This window comes from Octopus bimaculoides, chromosome 6 (assembly GCF_046866305.1).
Source record: "Octopus bimaculoides isolate indiv1 chromosome 6, ASM4686630v1, whole genome shotgun sequence".
NCBI lineage: Eukaryota > Metazoa > Mollusca > Cephalopoda > Octopoda > Octopodidae > Octopus > Octopus bimaculoides.
In genome coordinates, this window is record NC_142933.1 from 10292514 (window position 1) to 10301511 (window position 8998).

At 43.7% G+C, this 8998-nt stretch overlaps 1 protein-coding gene across 1 annotated transcript in view; it reads right to left on the reverse strand.

Annotated features, from left to right (window-relative positions):
• The window catches only part of LOC128248175 (uncharacterized), a 24234-nt gene extending 15565 nt beyond the window's left edge, over window positions 1-8669 (reverse strand). Inside the window, exons 1-2 of the mRNA XM_089353419.1 lie at window positions 8556-8669; window positions 144-284 (exon numbers count right to left, since the gene is read on the reverse strand). The gene's annotated coding sequence lies outside the window, so the exon portion shown is untranslated. The remainder of the gene's footprint in view (window positions 1-143; window positions 285-8555) is intronic.
• Between the last annotated feature and the right edge of the window lie 329 nt (window positions 8670-8998).

Below are 8998 nucleotides of genomic sequence, written 5' to 3' on the forward strand. Positions count from 1 at the left end.
GTTCCGATTTTATGTACTATAAAAAAACATTTACGAACGAATTCAGTTTTTAAAATCATATCTGCGAAATATTACAAAACAAACATTTAAGTATTTCATACAAATTCCATTAAAAAATTAGAAACTTTTAGAAGTTCACTTACGTATACGAGAAGGACAAAGCAGTGAAGAAAATATAAAAGAATGACGAATGCAAAAGCGATGAGAATTTATAACTGAATGTAACACCTCCAATACTAGTAAACAGCTGGTGACAATATATGTCTGTCTTTATTATCCCAAAACTGAAATGTATAATAATGACATTTTATAAAATACTTGCTAAGAACTAAAGATATTTTATGGCTCGTAGAGAAGTGAAAACAACGGTGTCTTCTACTGAACCTGAACTTAATAATCTAAATAAATAAAGGTTGCCTCAATCGACGCGATAGAATAGTTAATATGCAAGGGAGATCGATCGACAGATAGATATACATATGCTCAAACAGAGCTTCATCAGATTTTTGACGAACCAAGTTTCAGGAGTTTTGATTTTCTTGCTAATTTAGTTTCTAAAACCTCACATCTCAAATAACTAATGTCAGACACAAGGATGTCTCAGCAAGGAGATAGTTTATCTCCGTTTCTTTTTGCACCTTGCATGATCCCTGTGATTTTGTGTTGAGGAAAGTGAACATTGGATGTCAGTAACGAGGAAAACATAGGGAGTCAACCATCTTTTTCATGGACGATTTTATGTCGTATGGAAAGGAATAAGTACAAGCGAGGTCTTTGGTAAACATGTTTCCCGGATAAACTTCCATGCTTCCTGAGATTCGCCAACACTACACCTGATTTTCTTCCCTCCATACACACGCAAGCATGTATCTGACTCATACACTGTTCACTTTCCAGACATTTGTACAATACTGCATATGCTTTATATTCACTTTTGACAAGTTGTTGTGCACCTGAGCACTATATACAATAATTTCATTATTATTATTATTATTATTATTATTATTATTATTGAGTGAGAGAGCAGTGCATCCCATCAAAGTGACACTGGGGTAAAATATACAAAGCCCAATATACCCATCATGACTACTTGTCTGATAAGGGTACACCAGATACATGCATCACAACCATATGTGCGCGACATGGTGATCTCATATCAAGATAAACAGCGCATGACCTCGCAGGTGGGGCCCAGTTAGAATTTTCTTCAGGTCGAGTAGCCAATCCCGCTCAAAAGGTCCCTGAATAAGGTTCGTTTAAGGATGTTGAGCAAAACACCCATGTTTGCAAAAGTGAATTATTCAAACCACAAAGAATTCCTCTCAACACATGGCTATGATGCTCCCCCACTACTTCTGCTCATGATCAGAGAGGCACATATCGTCAGCCACCAAGGGACATGCTCAACTAGTTAAGGTCAAACAACTGACAAGCAAATCTGTAGTATTAAGCAGAATATTTACTGTAGCCCATCTTTTTATACCAAGACAAAACAATGTACATGATAACACTTCCAATCAATTAAGATCAGAAACCATGAGAGCCACTGTCTGGTACTACATATCCCTGCATGTAAGTTTATTATTATTATTATTATTATTTTATGTTTGACTTTTGTTTTGCATTTGTACAAGTTGGATCCAAGTCTCACCCAGAGACCTCAAGAGACAACAAGTTAGAAGTTCATGTAGGTGTTATGCCTAGGGTACCATATATTTGGATTTGTAGGGTTTTGTTCAAGTGAATGTTTAAGGAACCATAAGAAAATTATGTGTTTGCTTTAAAATTTGAGATCTCATAGACAGTATTTTACGTAGGATATGGGCAGTTCCCATGAGCACTATCTTTTGAACTTCAGCCATTTTGGGGTTTTCTGGTATCTGAGCTAGGTAGTAATCAGCCCGTTTCGCTGTCATTCCCAGGGCACCTATGACAATAGGTATTGTTTTCGTCTTCACATTCCACATTTTGCTAATTTCTATTTCAAGATCATAATATTTGCTCAGTTTTTTGGTAGTTCTTGATAGATACGTTTATATCGATTGGGACAGTCATATCAATAAGGAGGCATGATGGTGAGAAAGTCTTTTACGTTTCGAGCCTACGCTCTTCAAAAGAAAAGAACGCGAGAAAATAAACAGAAAAAATAAAAAACGCTTTTGTGGCTAGCGATAGGTTTCTTTATTAGCCACACAGGGCTCAACACAGAGGGGACAAAATACAAATGTAGAGTTTTTCTTTTCGAGGGGGTCGAAATCAAAGCAGAAAAAAAAACAAAAGTGGGGACAACGATGAAAAGAAAAAAAAAAAAAAAAAAAAAAAACATCGCAAAACGTTTGGGGTATTTACAAAAAATACGAAATAATACAAAAAATTCCCAATAAATGGGGAGGTTATCCGTGGAAAGAAAAACCTACGAAAAGACCACGGTAACCTCGGTCTTTAGCGTCACAGTTTGTTAAATAAAATTTCTCTGTTTACAAAATTTTAAAACGTTTTATAGAATCATGGTCAAGGTGGCTTCGTCATTTATACGTGCCATTCTTGCTACATGTATCCATCTTTTTTCGAAACATTTGCTAGACAACACTTGCCTCTCTACTCTCACCTTCCTTTTCAAGTGATACTTGAAAAAGTTGATGAGAGATTGACCAGAGAGGAAAGTATTTGTCTCTAATCCTTTCAGACGCGTCCACCAGATGCATTCTTTGGCCATAGCCACAAGTACGATAAATACAGCTCTTCCTTCCCGTTTAAAGGAAGGAGGCGTGACGATATTGACGATAGACTCGGTTGATAAACCGACTCGTCCCACACGCGACAGCAGTCGTTCGACATAAGCCCACAGCTCCGAAATGGTTGGACACTGCACGAGTGCGTGCAGAACGGTTTCATCGCTCTGACCGCATCTCGGGCAGGTCGGCCCCGCATTTCGCGAGCCGTGTCTATAGAGCTTATCCCGAACGGGTAGCGCCTCTCGGTAACACTGCCAGGCCAGGGATCTCTGGAAGTTGTCCATAGGTCCCGGCCCGAAAGTCGTCCTGAACAGGCGGGTCAGGTATTCCTCGTCGACGCCCAGGTTCGCCCCGAGATCGTCGTCGTACCTGCCCTCCACTAATCCCCTATAGAATGACTTCGTTGTGATGCAGCCGCTCAAGGTCGACCCGGGACGGCAAAGTTGTTGCAGAGCAACGCGACACTCACGGTGCCATTCGCCATTCCTCGGTCATGGAGACGAGCTGCGGGAAAGCGCGTCGCACAAACGGCGACCACACCTGCTCACCGTCGTCTACGTAGAGCCGGAGATGTCGCAGTCTCAGCGCATGTCTGCGCATCATCAACCACGGCATGCCCAGCCCTCCTTTCAGCGGGTGTTGGCAACAAACGGATCGCCTCACCATCGGAACGCTTCCTTTCCACAAAAAGCGGAAGAGGATGCGCTCCATTTCGGTGATGGCGCGATCGGGACAAGGCACGACGGTCAGGCGGTATTCGATGACGGACGCGATGTACGCGTTCGCCACCTCCGCCCGACCTTTTAGGGACAGCGTCCTCTCGGACCATTGCCGGCAGAGAGTGGCCACCCTACTCGTTATCTCGTCCCAGTTCTTCTCCGTTTGCAGGTCCGGACCGAACCAGACTCCGAGCAACTTGACCGGACCGTCCGTCCAGCGTCCCACTACTGAGGCGCTGCCGGACGGTATGGGCTTGCTTCTCCAGGTGCCGAGCAGCAAACCCACCGACTTATCCCGGTTGATTTTCGCTCCCGTCACCGCTTCGTAGTCTTTCAGCGTCTCGCCGACAAGCTCGATGTGCTCGTGGCTAGACGCTATGACGGTGACGTCGTCCGCGTATGCCGACACGCTCGTCCCGCACCCCAGTTCTCGCGGGATGCCCCTCAGCGTCGCCAGCTTCCGCAGTAGTGGCTCGAGAGTCAATACGTACAGGAGCGGCGACAGGGGGCATCCCTGACGAACCGAACGTGCAATGTCGAAGGGTCCCGATAGACGTCCATTGACGCGAACAACCGAACGGATGCCTGTGTACAAGGCAGCCATCCAGCCGCGGAAAACGGGACCGAAGCCGGCCGCTTCGAGGACGGCCTCCAAGTATCGATGGTCTACCCTATCGAAAGCTTTCGATTGATCCAAATTGATCAGGGCCCCACCCATGCCAGGTTCCTTAACTACCCTCTCTATGATGTAGCGCATCAGATGGAGGTTGTCATGGATGCTCCGGCCCGGCACGGCGCACGTCTGCTCCGTGCCGACCAGTTTCTCGATGACAAGCGCCAATCGCTTGGCTAACACCTTGGCCAAAATTTTCATGTCTGCATTGAGCAGAGTGATGGGCCTAAAGTTATCTATGGCGTCCCCCTTGTTTGGATCTTTCTTCAGCAGCGTTACCGCTCCTCGGCTCACAAAACCGGGAATGCTCCCGTTCTGCTGCCAGTTGCAGTACACGACCGCCAAGACTTCTCCAAACAAGTCTGGCATACAGTTGTAAAGCTCGTAGGGCAGACCATCCAAACCCGGAGATTTGTCCGTCGAGCAACCCGCCATCGCGTCCCTCACCTCCTCCGCCGTGATGACCCCTTCGCAGCACTCCGCCTCTCTTGCCGAGAGTCGTGGCAAGCTGTGCAGGTAGGCACTAAAATCCACCCTGCCTTCTCGCTCGCCACTCCTCCCGAACAGTCGGGCAAAATGCCGCTGAAACGCCTCGCACATCTTGCTCGGCTCGATCAATTCGCGCCCCTGTTCGTCTACCAGAGACCGGATGGTGGCTCTGTTACCCCGCTGCGCCTCCGCCACCCGGGCCTCTCGTGCGGCTCCAACACCTTCATTCCTCAGAGCACGCATCCTTGCCCTGACAGCACACCCTTCGTGTTTAGCATTGAAGTGTTGGTCGAGGGCCAACCTCGCCGCTAAAACGTCGGATGCGATGCCACTTCGCAATGCCTCTTCTAACTTTATCACTAGCTCCCCCTCTTCTCTGTTCCTCTCTACAGCTAGTGCCCTGCTATACCTTATTGCTTCCGCCCTCACTGCTCTCTTGAGGGCAAACCACCATTTGTTGTTGACGATGGCTCCCGTCAAAGCCCTCTTTACTAACGTGCTAATCCGGTCTCTGAAAACCTGTCTCGACGGGAAAGACGCGTTTAGTTTCCAGTAACCGGGACCCTGCCTATGTGCCTTATCTAAGTCTAGCGTACACGTCACAAGTTTGTGATCCGTGTAGCTGACTATGTGGAACTGTGGACATCCTAAACTATCTCTATCTCTTGTCCTACACACTATCCTATCTAGATACGATCTCGACGACCCAATGCGGTTGCTCCAAGTCCACGTTGGCACATTTGGGTGGTCGAGTCGGTACCTGTCAGACAACTGGAAGCGTCTGAGCAGGTCTATGAGGCCTTTGCATCCCCTTCTACTTTTGTCACTCCCCACGTAGTCTAGATGCGTGTCCAAGGTAGCATTCCAATCCCCCACTAAAAGTAAGGGACGAGACGTTCCCAGGAATACTTCTAGACGTCGAAAGAAGTCCGACCGACCTGTTAAAGGAGGCACATAAACTGCCAGCAACCGAAAAGCGCCTCCATCGCTGCCGTCCACATCTAGGACAACCAGTCTACCCTCCGGGTCCGTAAATATCGTCTTTACTTGGAGATCCAGACTCTTGCGAAAAAGAACCGCCGTGCCACTACCGCCCATCCTCGGCAGACAGGGAGAAAAATAAATGTTAAACTGTCCGCCAAACATGGACTTTAGGGCCCGCGGTTCATGGAGTCTGGTCTCACTAATGGCTATGATATCCAAATTGTGTGACTTGATGTCATTTAAGAGGTACCCTTGTTTCCAAGGGGACCCTAAGCCACGCACATTCACACAACCAATCTTCACCATGATTCTATTTATACGTGTGCTTTAAAGCACAAAACAAAAGAACAGAGTGTTACTTGCCGTTAGAAAGTTTTGTTTCCTCCTTGGATTTTTCACCAAGGAGGCTATTGTACAATTTCTTGCACAAATATTTCTGGAATCCCCCTACCGAGTTGGGGTAGAGGGATTTTATTGTGTTGTGTAATGCTGGTGTTACATGAATAATTTTAATGTGTTTTGGCGGTGTTGTACGTGGGTGGTTGTTGGTTTTGATATCGTTATTTGTGATGTTTGTTTTAGAGTTGATGTAATTCATCAACTCTGTGTTTGTACTGTCTATTGCTGTTAGCATTGTTTTTTTTATATTACTATTGGTGTTAGTAGTATTTTCGGGAGATGTGAATCTCCCTGCTTTGTTTGTGTTTGCATTTTGTTTTGTTTTCTTCTTACTGCGCTTCCTCTTTCCTTTCGTAGCTATTTTCCACTCCTCCCCACTCTCTTCATCGGATGATGGGAGATCTGAGGAGTCAGAAAGAGGTAACGGCAAATTTTGTGCGTCTGTGTGTGTTTCTGTGAATGTTTGTGTTGCTGTTTTTATTGATGTTGGCTGATTGTTATTTGTGTGTGGTGTATGTGATATGGGGGAGGGAGAGGCAGTCTTGGAATTTTCTTTTTTTTCTTCTGTTTTTGCAGTTTCTGTTGTCTTTTCTGTTGTGGTTATTGCTGATATTTCTGTTGTTGTTTTTTGCGTTGCTGGTGGTGTTGGTAGTAAGGTTTTTCTGTTGGGGGTATTTGGTAGTTGCTTCTGTTGTTGTTGTTGTTGTTGTTGTTGTTGTTGTTGTTGTTGTTGTTGTTGTTGTTTTTGTTTAGCGGCCAGAGGGCAGTCCTTTTTCAGATGTGCTTCGCTGTTGCATAGGTAACAGCGAGGTCGCCTGCCCTCTACCACCACATACAGCTTGTGGTCCTCTGCCAATCTAATGTTTGGAGGAATTTTCTGTGAAGCCTCCTCCGTGATGTGGAGAAGGATTTCCAGATTTTTCCCTCCCCAGTTCTTTTCCTCTCCGACCGTAATCTCCAAAATATTTGCCTCCTCCATTTCCAGGCACACGGCCGATATCAGCCATTGGGTGTCCACCTCCGATGGCACATTTTTTATCATAACTTTGGTCACTCTCTGTCCTAGATAACTCGGTATCATTACCAAGTCATCTGTTCGGAGAGAGAGTGTCGAAAATTGTTTAGCTAAATTTTCATCCAGAAACCTTACTTGCACCGTTCCAAATTTCCTTCCCCAGGTGACATGATTCTGATAAGGCCAAATTTTTCTAAGACAAACTTCAATTTTATCTGTGCTAACATTTTCTACACGTCTGGTTTTTGTGTTTACCAGTTTATAAATGATGCACTTTTTGTTTTTCATTTCTATAATATCTTTTGGGATGTTAATTCTGACATCATCTCCTTCTTTCGTAAGAAGGGATTTTGTGTCTTTTATTTGTTTTTGTGTGAATGTCACTGTTGTTCTTTTTTCCTTTAGAGCATTTGCGAAATTTGTTTTTGTTGTGCTGGCGGACATGTTCTTCTGGATATTTTTGTTTATGTTGGTGTATGTACTGCCTGGTTCAAAGGTGGTGGTAGTGGCAGCAGAGTTTGTTGAACAGGTGATGGTGTCATTGCTGACGGCCGATAACTTTACTTCCTTGTTGTTGCTGTTGTTGTTGTTGTTGTTGTCGTTGTTGCTGTTGCTGTTGTTGTTGTTGTTGTTGTCGTTGGTGGTGGTGATGATGGCGTCAGCAGCAGTGGTGCTTACGTCAGAGACATTTGTGACGGTTTTCACGCATGGTTTTGTAACCTTGGTTACAGTTTTGTTTTTGTTGTTGGTGTTGGTGGTGGTGGTGGTGGTGGTGGTGGTGAGAGGGCTGTTAGTAGCTGTACTCACAGTCTTTGTGACGTTTATAGCAACTGCGTTCGTGTCACTGCATGAGCACGCGCTATTCTGTTCTTTTTTCTCTTCTGGCATCTGAAGCCTCGGGAAATGCTTGTCAAAAGAACAAGACAAGCGTTCCAAAATTATGTTTCTCGACATTTTTCAAATGTCAAGAAGGAAATTTTTGTATTTTGCTAGGGCCGAAACTGCCCCTGGGGGTCAATTCCTGCCCTTGAAAATACAGACAAATGAAGCCTAGGTGCTTCGCAACAAAATTATTAAAAAATTCCAACAAAATGTGGACAGTAAAAGGTCAAATAAACGTTTACCTTCGCAGCCGATGTGACAGCACGTCCGTGAGAAGAGATAGATAGATAGATAGATCTTTGTGGCTAGCGATAGATAGATAGATAGATAGATGATAGATGGATAGATAAGTGGATGGATGGCTAGATAGATAGATAGATAGATGGATAAATAGATAGATAGATAAATAGATAGATAGATAAATAGATAGATAGATAGATAGATAGATAGAAAGTACAATTAGTTTAGATTTCGACTTGATATATTTTTTCTTTACCAAAACTTTAAATTAGACACGTTCCGATTTTATGTACTATAAAAAAACATTTACGAACGAATTCAGTTTTTAAAATCATATCTGCGAAATATTACAAAACAAACATTTAAGTATTTCATACAAATTCCATTAAAAAATTAGAAACTTTTAGAAGTTCACTTACGTATACGAGAAGGACAAAGCAGTGAAGAAAATATAAAAGAATGACGAATGCAAAAGCGATGAGAATTTATAACTGAATGTAACACCTCCAATACTAGTAAACAGCTGGTGACAATATATGTCTGTCTTTATTATCCCAAAACTGAAATGTATAATAATGACATTTTATAAAATACTTGCTAAGAACTAAAGATATTTTATGGCACGTAGAGAAGTGAAAACAACGGTGTCTTCTACTGAACCTGAACTTAATAATCTAAATAAATAAAGGTTGCCTCAATCGACGCGATAGAATAGTTAATATGCAAGGGAGATCGATCGACAGATAGATATACATATGCTCAAACAGAGCTTCATCAGATTTTTGACGAACCAAGTTTCAGGAATTTTGATTTTCTTGCTAATTTAGTTTCTAAAACCTCACATCTCAAATAACTAATGTCA